This window comes from Canis lupus, chromosome 31 (genome assembly GCF_048164855.1).
Source record: "Canis lupus baileyi chromosome 31, mCanLup2.hap1, whole genome shotgun sequence".
Lineage (NCBI taxonomy): Eukaryota > Metazoa > Chordata > Mammalia > Carnivora > Canidae > Canis > Canis lupus.
In genome coordinates, this window is record NC_132868.1 from 42,539,758 (window position 1) to 42,551,794 (window position 12,037).

Genomic DNA, 12,037 nt, shown 5'->3' on the forward strand with positions numbered 1-12,037 from the left:
CCTCCCCTCCCCACCCCACCCCACCCCTCCCCTCCCCACCCCACCCCACCCCACCCCTCCCCACCCCACCCCACCCCTCCCCACCCCACCCCACCCCTCCCCACCCCACCCCTCCCCACCCCTCCCCACCCCTCCCCACCCCACCCCTCCCCACCCCTCCCCTCCCCACCCCACCCTTCCCCACCCCTCCCCTCCCCTCCCCACCCCTCCCCTCCCCACCCCACCCCTCCCCACCCCAGGTCATGCTAACGTGCAAGCAGGTTTGGGGCCGAGTCGCGCCTCCTCCTCCTGACGGGAGCCCCGAGCCCCCGAGCCCCCTGAGCGCCCCCGCGCGCCCCCCGCGCCCCCCGAGCACCCCCCGCGCGCCCCCCGCGCCCCCCGAGCACCCCCCGAGCACCCCCGAGCACCCCCGAGCACCCCCCGCACCTTCGGAGCCGGCTGGGAGGGCGCCACACGTGCCAAGCGTCCTGTGGCCGCAGCTGCCGCCGAGGGCAGGACCTGGCGCGGGAGGCCGCCCACCTGGGTCCTCCGGGCGGCGGGGATGGGGGCGCGGACTCGCTTCGTGGGGCCCGAGGGTAGATACACGGAAGAACAGACGCCCGTAAGGCGGCAGGTGGGTGTTTGGAAGCGACCTCAAGAGAGGAGCAGGGCGGGCATAGGAGAGGGCGCTGCGGTGGTCTCTTGGGTCTCCGGGCCTTGCCTCCCGGATGGACCGATGGGGGATGTACGGGACCGGGACCGGGACCGGGACCGGGACAGGGAGAAGCGGCTTCCCAGTGAGCGGGGCCGGACGCGGCTCGACCCCACACCCTGAGATCCTGACCTGAGCTGGAATCAAGAGCCGCGTGCTTGACCCCGCCCAGGCCCACCCTCCTATTTTAGGGCGTCGGCTCAGCCAACTGAGCCCCCAGGTGCCCCTTATTTACTTATTTTTAAACATTTCAACAAATCAGCTGAATGCTCTTGGAGAAAATAATGACTCCGAGTGGCCCAAACCCACCCCCAGCACGTAACCCAAGGACTAGAGTTAATTTATTAAAAAAAAAAAACCATTCTCTAGGAACAAGGGTGTCCCTGAGAAAGGAGAGCACCGATTTGCTCGAACCTGCACCGAGGCCTCTATTTGCTCTCACAAAGTCGTTGAACAGCTCAGGTGAGTGAACGGGGTTCAGACACTTGAGGATGTGACTTTGAACCGGTGACGAGGAGGGGGGTGGGGGTGGGGGTGGGGGTGGGGGTCCGGTCTGTCACTGCCCCACGCCACCTGCCACACCAGACCACACAGTCATTCTAGGAAATCCCATCACCCCGTTTTGAGGCTCTTCCAGCCTGTGTTCAGAATGACCAGTTCTTCCAGTTCAGGTCTCACCGAACATGGCTTTTGGTCCTGCTGTCCCCATCCTCCAGTGACCGCCCCCTCCATCCACCAAGTCACAGAGGTCAGAAATCGTCATTATTACAGTTATCATTACATCATTATTACAGTTATTAAGCACGGCTGACGTACCTGAGCACCTCATGAGCCCCCATCGTTGCTTTCTCAACATCAGGCTCTGATGGTTACGTCGTCACCCTCCTGGAACAGCCAAGGAGCCTCCAGCCCATCCCCCACACAGACGTTCTTTGCTGATTTTCATCTTTTTTTTTTTTTTTGATTTTATTTATTTATTCCTGAGAGACACACATAGAGGCAGAGACACTCCCTGCAGAGGGAGAAGCAGGCTCCACGCAGGGAGCCCAACGCAAGACTCGATCCCGGGACCCCAGGGTCACACCCTGGGCTGAAGGCAGACGCTCAACCACCAAGCCCCCAGGTGCCCCCTGATTTTCATCTTAACTCAGACATCGAATGACCTCACTAGGATTTCTGAGCCCTTCCATGGCTCCTCGGTTATGCTGAGATCCCTTCTTTTATTTCCCTCCGATGACCTCCTACTGCTGCTGTCCCCTCAGCTCCCGTCCAGTTGCAGGAGTTGAGCTCACGCTCTGTCGGGCCCCGTTTCCTTCCAGCACAAGCCTCACCCTTCTACAACCCTCTTGTCTCTCCAGCTGTCGGGGGTCACTCCTCTCGTCAGGCCCGTAGCGGATGTTCCCGTTCAGAAGTCCTTGCTGCTGCCCCGAGAGCTGGATGCTCCTCCCTGTGGCCCCTCCACACTTGGTGTGTCTATGGCTACACTCCTCCGGGCCCCAAATTCCACAAGTAGTTGTGCATTCCTGTGCTGTTGATGCGAGTTCCCGGGGGGCCACACTGCTGACCCCCGCTCATCCTCCTGATACTTAGCGCCGTGTGCGTCCATGCTCGGGCCGGGCCTTGCCGACGACCGTGCAGCCCAGGCCTTCGGGGCGTTCCGCTGGCCTTCAGGGGAGGCGCTGTAGCTGGGTGGTGGAGGCTCCGGCCCGGGTCCCTCCGAGGTCTGCCTAGGTGCACCACGTGGACGGATCCACGTGTCTCGAGCTCCTTGAGAGCTTGGAACTTGGGGGGATAAGCTGGGAAGAAGACAACTGTTTCTCCCGGTCCTGAGTGCTCAGGCTGGCCTCTTCACCTGCTCGCACACCTCATACCCTCGTCTCCCCGCTCGCCTCGCTTTCGCTCCTGCGTCTGTACCATCCCAGCCACCCCAAGGCCCAGCTCGCTGCGCACCGTCCACAAGCCTTCCCTGTGCCTTCCGGTCTGGATTTTCTATTTTGCCGTCTCAATAGGACTTTAGGATCTCTTCACTATTCAGCATTTTTAAAAAAGATAATTTGTACTGTTTGCTAATTATTTGACTCGGTTAATTTTTTATCTGGTCCGTTCAAACAAAAGCTGCTTCATTGCAGCTTCGTGTTTTAACAGAGGCATTCCTAGGTCTCTTCCGGAGGCCCCGCCATGCCATAACTCCGAGCAAGTTTTAAAAACTGCCTAAACCTTACGTATGAGGTAGGGAAAATAACAGTCAGTGCCTACCTTATAGAATCCAGAAGAAACATATACTTGAAACCCTTTGTGTGACAAATGTCTCCATATATGATGGTTATTATTAAGAACAGTTTTAATCAAAGCCTGTTGAGATCGATTTATCTTCTCTCCCAAAGCTTATATAAGGGATGATGTATACGTGGAGGTCTTTATCATCTTGCTGGATAATTGTGATGAACAGTTTGGCAAAGAGTACTCTGCCCAGCAATGGTTCCTGGAAGCCCTCTCCACCGCGAGCGCGGGACGGCCAGTGCGGGCGCTGGAGGCGTGGTCCGTTCAGGGACGTCTTGTGGCCCGAGTGAACTGCAGGAGCTCACAAATTGTCCCAAAACACACAAGTAAAATATGACTCATTAGATATTAGCTGGTAAACTCAGTGTAGTTTCGGTGCCATCATACTCAGACTATAAGGTCATTGAAATAAGTCGGAGGCCTCGCTCTTGAGGGATGGCTACTCGTTCCTCTGCCAAAAGGAAAAATAAAAACCGCAATTCTATCCCAGCACGGTAACCTAGGAAATATTGGTTTTAAAACCATTCTGTTCTGCTTTCTTAATTTCTCCTATCTCCTCCCAGAAAATCTGAATTAACATGGCAAAAACCCACTGCTGGCATTTAGGAAAAGCAGTTATAATTCTTCTATCTTTCACAGACTTTGCGCGTTGGGCCAGGAGCCCGACTCATTTGGACAAAGCTGTACTCTGAACTTACGTCTCTGGTTAACATTTCCACTCCTAGGCATTCATTTGGCTTATTTGTTCCAGAAAGCTTTCTGGTCCCTGATGAAATGTTTCGCTGTGCCGTACCCACAGATCCATAACCTAGTTCAGTGGCTGACTTTTCTACACTGTGACTTAAAGAGCCGGTGACCTATTAAAAGCCTGTTTTCGCCGTTCGATAGGAGGCGAGCCCTACACACAACTGCCTTGTAGGGTGCGTTTTAGTCTCAGGCCCTGAATTTCCCCTTGCGGGGCTCTTTTTCACCCGAAGGAGCCAAATCCGTAGGGTTTACCTGGCATCCCACTCTTAATCTGGTTGATCTCATCTTTATCACCGTGTTGATAGATCATTACGGATCGGCTCTTTACATCCGGAGATGTGTGACTGAGGTTTGGAGAGGTCTTAAGACCCTAAAGAATAAGATAACGGCAGGATGACCCGGGTGAATCAGGTTTGGTCATAGGGGCGGTTTTTATCAGGGATGATATTTGGGGCAATAGGCTCTGATCCTTATTTCCCCAATCGAATTAATTGGTCTTATGGGGCTCTATAGTCAGTCTAGGCTTCTGCTGGCGTGTTTCCCAGGAGAAATGACCAGGCGTCACCTAGCTGCTTATTGGGTTGCAATCGTGATTAAAACTTCGGCAGCACGGAAAGGATAGGCCTGCCTACAGGAAGGGGGTTGAAGCTGGTGCCACTGCTGCAGGGGGCTTGGGACACGGCGAGCCCACATCGGTGACTGTTTTTCTGCTGGTGAGATGGCTGCTCTGTCATGTGTGTGTGGAAATGAATATTAACTCCGCGTCCTGGCTGTCAAAACTGATGCACTCGCTCTGGTGAGCTGCGCCGCCCTTCCCCTGGAGCCTCAGCTTTCCTGATAAGATTCTGGGTATGGCCTTGGGGCCCCCGGGGGGCTCAGCAGCCGAGCGTCTGCCTCTGGTTCAGGCCGGGACCCCGGGGTCCTGGGATCGAGTCCCACGTCGGGCCCCCTGCATGGAGCCTGCTTCTCCCTCTGCCTGTGTCTCTGCCTCTCTCTCTGCGTCGCTCATGAATAAATAAATAAAAAATCTTAAAAAAAAAAAACTTGTGGGTATGGCATACCTGACTTCCAAGGTTCCCTGCTCCTTCATGATCCTTCCTATCAGGACAACTTTGCTCTAGATCTCCAGAGATGTTTCAGAGGCCAGGGGGAGCTTGCGTCGGTGGGCCACGGGGATGGGCCGCATGGGGGGGCCGAGCCCGGTGGGGGTGGCTCTGTTGACTCCAGAGGTTACGCGTTAGCTTTCGCGAGGCGCCGTTGGGGAGCCCGGCCCGACCTCCCCTCCTATACTGTGAAGGGGGGTGTTTTGTCTACGAGACTGTGAGCCACTTGAGGGAGGCAACTGGTTATTTCTTCGGAGGAGTCCAGTGGCATCGTTCAGGAGAACTTTGGGTGAGAACGGGAACATCCCATGAGCAGCCATTGGCCTCCCGTGGGTACCGAGCGCCTTGGAACGCGGCTAATGTGACTGGAAGTTGGATTCTGAATTCATTGAACGTTACCCAGCCGCGTGTGGCTGTCGGCTACCAGGTTAGGGCGCGCGGTCCGGGCTCCTGCTGCCTGGCCTCGAGGGAGGACCCCCTCGCTGTCTGTTGAGTTGAATTGAACCTGACCGTTCCTCGAGGAGCTCGCCCAAAGGCACGTCTGCCACGTGTTTTTCCAATGTCTCACATAATTTATTTTCAGTAATCCCGGACTTTCTATTCCTAAGACACCTCAAACAAAAACCTATTCTCCACCTGGACCTAAACAGCTGCTATTGCTGGAGCAGTGCTTCAGGGGTCTACGACTTAAGGGAAAAGAAAAAAATCCCTACAATGACACCTAACTGTTCTGCTGTTCTCATAAATATACTTTATAGATCCTCTCTGCTTCCATGGTGCCTTCTAGATCATTTCCCAGTGAAAGTGGAAAACTGGATATCTCACGAATGTTTCCACTTTCTCCCCGCTGATGGGAAGGAAAGAGCGCAGCCCTTGCCAGTGGGAGATACCTGGCTGTGAATCCTGGTCTGCGACCTTGGAAAAGTCATTTAAGTCTTCAACTTTTCTCATGTATTAAGTGAGAATAATAATTCTTTTAGCCTTAAATACCTTTGAGTTGAAGTACAAGAATCCTGGAACGAAAGTGCCCGCAAGTCTTCCTCAGCCGTATGTTTATGGCTGTTGTTATTTTTATCTCGGTGAAGGCGAGAGCATTTGTGTGGGCCCTCGTGGCCTGTTTCTCCACGCCTGCAATCCATCTTTCACCCACCGCCTGTGATCTCTGGAGCCATAACCACCGACAGCATTCCGGGCCTTTACGTATGATATTGTAGGCCTCAGGAGCACGAACTAGCCCCGAAGTGCCGCTCGGCGCCGTATGACCTCCGCGTAGACCGGCCACACGAAGCCTCCTTTCCTGCGACAGCAGGACATTTGGGGTGTTCCCACTCCATCTGTATTGGCTTGATGACCTCTGTGCCCCCGAGATAGGGGGAAACCCCGGTTCCGCTCCTCCCTATAGGACAGAGTCACTGCAGGCCCTGGGAAGTTCATGTCTCTGCGTCTGGCTTTCTCAGAAGGGATATTAAGTTTGTGATCGCCATTCGGATCCCTGTCGGGTGATTATGTCTGGGTTTCTCGATACGCTTTTAAACTTCCTGGAGATAGGGGCACACCTCATTCTTCATCCCTTCTGGAAACGGCTCTTCAGCTGCATTGTTCAGAAGCGCGGCAGGCCCACGAGAGCTCACCGGCTCCGTCACATGCCTGCCGACTTGCAGAGTCCTGCAGCTGACCCGACCTTTCCCTTGGACTTGTTATCGTCTGGGTGACGGGGAACATATTAGGTCTCAGTTGCTGCATAACAAATCACCTTAAAGTTTAGCAGCTTAAAACAACAGTAGAGGCGCCTGGGCGACTCAGGCAGTTGAGGGTCTGCCTTTGGCTCAGGTCGTGATCTCGGGGTCCTGGGATCGAGCCCCCCGTCGGGCTCCCTGCTTCTCTCTCTCTCCCTCAGCCTCTCCCCTCCCCACTCATGCTCTTTCTCTCAAATGAATAAATAAAATGTTTTTAAAAAGCAGCTAACATGTAATAGCTTGTGAGTTCCAGGTCAGGGATCCAGGTGCAGCTGTGGTTGGTCCTCTGGCCCCGGGTCCTCCAAAGGCTGCATTCGAGATGCCTCTGGGGCTGCATCTAGGGCCACCAATTATTCCGGGTTGCTCAGAATGGAGCAGTTTTCTGGGATGTGGGGCTTTCGGTGCTAACCCTGGGGAAGTCCTGGGGAAACTGGGATGAATTGGTTACTTTGACTGGGTTTCAGCAGAAGCCTAGGATGAGGGACAATGTCCCAAACTTCTCCATGTCACGTGGTAGGACCTCGTGCTTTCGAACTGTTGGGCATAGGGCCTCCGTTCTTCCCTGGGCCTGGGCCGGAGCCTCCTCCAGTCCCTCCACCCAGACCTCTCCATTTGGCCGCTTACGGCACCGTAGCTTCTCGCGTCGGAGCCACAGAGGCGAGAGAAGAGGGAGCGATTGAGGGCCAGAACCTCGTTCAGACCTCACCTGGGAAGTCCCAGGCCAACAGTTTTGCTGTATTCAATGTGCTCGAAGTAAGCCACGCGGCCCAAACCCTCCCCGGGGGGCGTGGATCCCACGAGGGCATGGGTACCAGGAGGGACGGGTCCCTGGGAGCCACCTTAGAAAACGTCTACCACAAGGAGAGGGAAAAAACACCCAAGTTAGCCTAATTCAGCTGATGTGGGTAACGTACCTTCTGGACTATCACTCAGAACTTCAGACTTCCTTCTCTGCCTTCTGAGGTGGATCCTCTGTACGTGGCGAGAGGAAGGCTCCTGCCTCGTGGCGGTGGAGGAGAGGCACCCCAGGCCCACGTCCCCCACGTCTGCGGGGAGGCCCGCTGGCCCGGGGACGCTTGCCTGCTGCTCCGTAGCTGGGGCGGCGAGTCTGGAGCTGGTGCTCCATCGCCTCTCGGTTCGGGTGGGCTGACTTGGTGTCGCTTTCGCTCCTGGGGCCTGTCCCCCGCCCCCGACCCTCTAGCCCAGCAGGCCCCCGTGTGCCCCACAGGGACGCCCTGGCCAGCTGTCTACGCAGTCCCATCGGGTGTAGGCCGCCTCCTTTCTCAGAGCCTGTAGGAATTTCTGCGTACTTCTGGCCTCCCCTGATGGCTGAGGGAGCCTGGGGGCTGGGTGGGGTCTCCTCTGGCCTCCCTCCTCCCCCGGGCGGCAGCGCCCCGGAGCAGCTTGCTCTGAGTACCAGGTGGTGAACCCCGTCCCAGGGTGGGGGCAGGGCCCGGCGGGAGGAAGGCCGTGCTGCTCATTCACGCCGAGGCCGCCTCCCGGGCCGCGTCCTGGGTTCTGTGCCCGGGCACGCAGCGGGACCCCTGGTCAGCCAGCGCTGGCCCCGACTGGGTTACACGAGCCTAAGACAGCCCGGGGGGCCTTTCTCCTCTCCCCACAGCTCGGCTTTCCTGATGTTATATTGCTGTGGATTTGTAAAAGTCAGATTTATGACTCAAAAATGATCAATGGCCTCGTATTCGTTGCAGCAGTGTGCCTTTTGGCTAAGCTGGGAGCCCGAGGCTGTGAAGGAGCATAATTTAAGGGGAAAATGAAAATATATCTATTAAAAATGCCAAAAATACTATCCTCATTACATGCATCGGTTTTCACAGCTGCAGATGACTTCCTGTGGTGACCGGCGGCCCGGGCTCGGGGTGTAAGAACTACTCGCCCTAGTTGGGACCCAGATAGTCCTACGAGCAAGGGAAGGGTTGTTGCAAAGATGCTCTTCTAGCGGCCCTCCAAATCCAGGGTGCTCCTGCCCAAACCCTGAGCTCGTCCAGGGTGGGCAGTGAGGGACCCCACAGACGCGGAGCTGGAGGGGGGCAGGCGCACCTGGTGGAGGACAGGACGCAGGGTGCGGGCCGTGCGGCCCGGGAGCCCAGGGGATAAGCGGTGCCCTGCCCAGCCCTCGGAGTAGCTGCCTCGGGGAGGGAAGCTGGCCGTGGACACGCAGGGCAACAAGGGAAGCTTTGCTTGCAGGATCCAAACTGGAAGTAGCTCCCTTCTCACCAAAGCCCGGGCTGTCGGACACGTCCCATCGCCTCCCGGGGGCACAGGCCATGGGGACAGGGTGCCACGTGTGGCAGCGGGAGCCACAGATGGCAGCTGGCGGGTCCTACTGGAGCAAGCAGACCCCTGACAAAGGGGAGGGTGAGGAGTTTGGGTGGACGCTGAGCTTCGGGGTGCTCACCTGACCGGCATGGGGCCTCAACTCGGCTGGGGGCGGGGGGCCCTGCAGCCCAGACGGTGAGCGGTGAGTGCGGAGGCAGGACTCGGCCTTGGGCCAGGGAGGCCCCAGGGCTGGAGGACGGGGGTGGGGTGGGGCGGTGGGCCCTCGGCAGAGGGGAGCTTAGTGCTTGGGGGCTGTAAAGGGGCGCCAGCCGCACGTGGGGGACATTTGCAGGTTCACGCCTCTCTGAGTCCATCCACGCTACTGGCGTGTGAATGGTATGTGGTTTGCTTTTCCACGTGCGATGTGAATCCTTCTCAAGGAATTTTCCCCCTTACGACATGTGCAGAGACCCCGCCCTATAGCGTGACGTATGTCTGCTTCACTAGGAGGGACCTAGACAGTAGAACTCAGGTGCCCAGAGTGGACAAAGCAGGGTGCCAGGCGCCTTTAGAGAAAGCGGCTAACTGAAGCTGGTTCCCGCCCAGATGTGCCATGACTTATGCAAGCAAAGGACAAAGGACAGGCGAGGGCTGAGAGAGGCTGCGTGGGACACAAAGTCACAGATGCGAGGGACGGCAGGAGTGTGCCTGCCAGGTCAGGAGAGTCTGCAGGGCTGCGGACAAATCTGAGAAGAAGGCGCTGGTGTAAGTTGCAGAACAGCTGCAGAAGGAGCTGTTCTCAGGTGTACTAGGTCCCAGGTGTGCATCACCGTCCCCATCTCGGTAGTAGAGAAACTGAAGCTGAGCAAACCTGAGTGACTCGTTCACAGCATCAGAAAAAAGAAGGGTTGGAGCCAAGATTTAAAGCCGTGTTTCTCTGCCTGCAAAAGTCATTCGTGTTGTCACTGAGCTGCGTCGGTTCCCCCACGCTCCCACTGTCCGCGCTACCCCAGGAGCAGTTGAGGAAGCGGAAACGTAGGGGGCAGGTCCTTAAGGCCTGTGCCACATGCTAGACACTGATGCTTTGGAGACGATGGCCAGATCCACTAGACCCCGGTAGCAGAGTCCGGGAAAGCAGTTCACGTGGAGGCTGAAGTGATCTCTCGTTACGGGAGGAAGGACGCTTTGTCTAAGCCAAGCTCCCACGCGGGCGAGTTTACTAACGGTCGTTCTTGTAACTGAGCCGCTGGGCACCACGTGCGTCAAGGGTGGGCACTGGCTCACCGATGGCGGTGCTGTCTTGGCTACGTTGCTTTACTTGCCCAACTTCCATTTTCCATCCCCAAGATGAAGAATACAAAAGCATCTGTTTTGTAGGATTATTGTGAGAATTTACCACAAATACATACTGTGGCAGATTGTATTTCCAAAGATGGTCACACCCGTATACATATCCCAATCCCACATGCATTTCTTAAATTGCGACTGACATCCTCCCACCAAAAGCCGAAGTCTATCTTCTGTCTGAATATGGGCAGACTTGCCTCCCCTGATACCCTGGATGGGCCAGAAGTGGTGCTAGGGGGCTTCCGGGGCAAGGTCATAGGAAGGAGACGGGTTCCATCTGTTCCTTCCTCGGGACGCCGGCCCCCCGGGCTCAGCTACCACGCTGTGAGGAAGCACAAACTAACTCCACATGGAGTGGTCAGCGCGGACAGCTGTCGGGCCCCTGCTCACAGCCACCACCAAACACCAGACACGCGCGAAGAAGCTTTCAGATCATTCCGGCACCTAGCCCTTGAGGCATCTGAGACCTCAGACATCCCAGAGCAGAGGCCAGCTGTCCCCACTGAGCTGCATCCAAATTTCTGACCCATAGTATTAGTGAGCGTGATTCATCGCCGGGTTACGCTGCTGAATTGGGGGGTAATTTGTTATGCATCCATAGCAACTGGCCAAGATTTTGATGCCACATAATACAAAAGAAAGATAAGATAGCCAGGAAATGTGTGTAACTCCGTTCATGTATTTCACGGGCGCTGCTACACCAAGCCGACTCCATCAAGGGCCGATTCTAGAGCTTAACAACTCAGTAACCAGACTGTCGGAGAGGTACAGCCAACTGGTCGGGGCACAGTGATGCTTCAAACGTGGCCCCTGCTCCCTCTCAGCCTTTGACACAGGAAGCAAACGTCTGTTTACTGGCCTCTAACGCGTAGTCGGACAGAGCGCTTCCCGATTCACGTTGAACACGATTCTTCTCAGAAATAAGGGAGCTTCTAATAGGGAGCCCAGGGGTAGCCAAGCTTAGCTCTTGTGGTTCAGAAATTCAAAAGACTTTATGGATGGACCTAATGTGGGGCTCTTGCAAGTGAGGTTGGTTAATGCATTTATGTGGGTGTAGGGTAGAGGCACTGGGGGGCCACGGATGTACTGACCGTGTGTTTGCTGCTGCTTGCAGCTGTTGAGGTGTGTGGGCTGTGTGTACACCGAAGCGAACTATGGATGACCATGAGCATGAAACACGGCAGTGACCAGTCCTGGCATCTGTAAACGTGTTAGGAAACAGGGCTCAGGGATAGAACCTGAGAGGGCCTGGTAAACTGGCACATGCCCAGGTGCTCTGCAAACACACGGCGGCTCTACCACCCTCGGAGGAGAAATGAGTACAATGAGAAGGCTGGGAAGACGCAGAGAGGCATTGCACGACTGCTTAGGACTCTGGGGCTAAGATTTTTACCCCACTTACGAGGTGAGCCGGCCAGTTACACAGGGGCTAGAGAGCAGCTGACTCCTGAGTCAGAGGCATTCGGCCGTACGTTTCTCGAAGGAAGAGCATTAGCCAGAGAATCAGCGTTTTTCACAGCAGTCCCCAACCCCCAATTCTCACAGGGCATCGTGAAGAGCCCAGCTGATCCCTGCAGACACAGTGAGTTTGTTACAGAAAAACCCTGAACTGAACCTAGGGGACCTGAATTTTGTGTATGTGTAGCCAGCACACCTGACCTTTGCCCCGGAGAGACCTTTTCTTTATTATACTGGACGGTGGGCATGCCTGCCCTTCGCTTCACAGAGAAACACTACCTCTGTCGTCTGAGACTGTAAGCAGATCTGCCCTTTGCCCTGGAGGGAGATACAGGATCTGTATTTCAAGGCTGTTTGCTATATGAATATCCTTGAAAAGACGGTTCAGAACAAAGGGC

The 12,037-nt window shown here is 55.9% G+C and overlaps 1 long non-coding RNA gene across 5 annotated transcripts in view; it reads left to right on the forward strand.

The window, feature by feature from the left end:
* The first annotated feature begins 406 nt into the window (after positions 1–406).
* LOC140622342 (uncharacterized) overlaps positions 407–12,037 on the forward strand; it is a 121,432-nt gene continuing 109,801 nt past the window's right edge. For 2 of the 5 annotated variants that reach the window (XR_012022121.1, XR_012022122.1), the window contains exons 1-2: positions 412–613; positions 1,061–1,153. This is a non-coding gene — a long non-coding RNA (uncharacterized lncRNA). Of the gene's footprint in view, positions 614–1,060; positions 1,154–12,037 lie in introns of all 5 variants that reach the window. The other 3 variants (XR_012022125.1, XR_012022124.1, XR_012022123.1) reach the window with 3 other exon arrangements.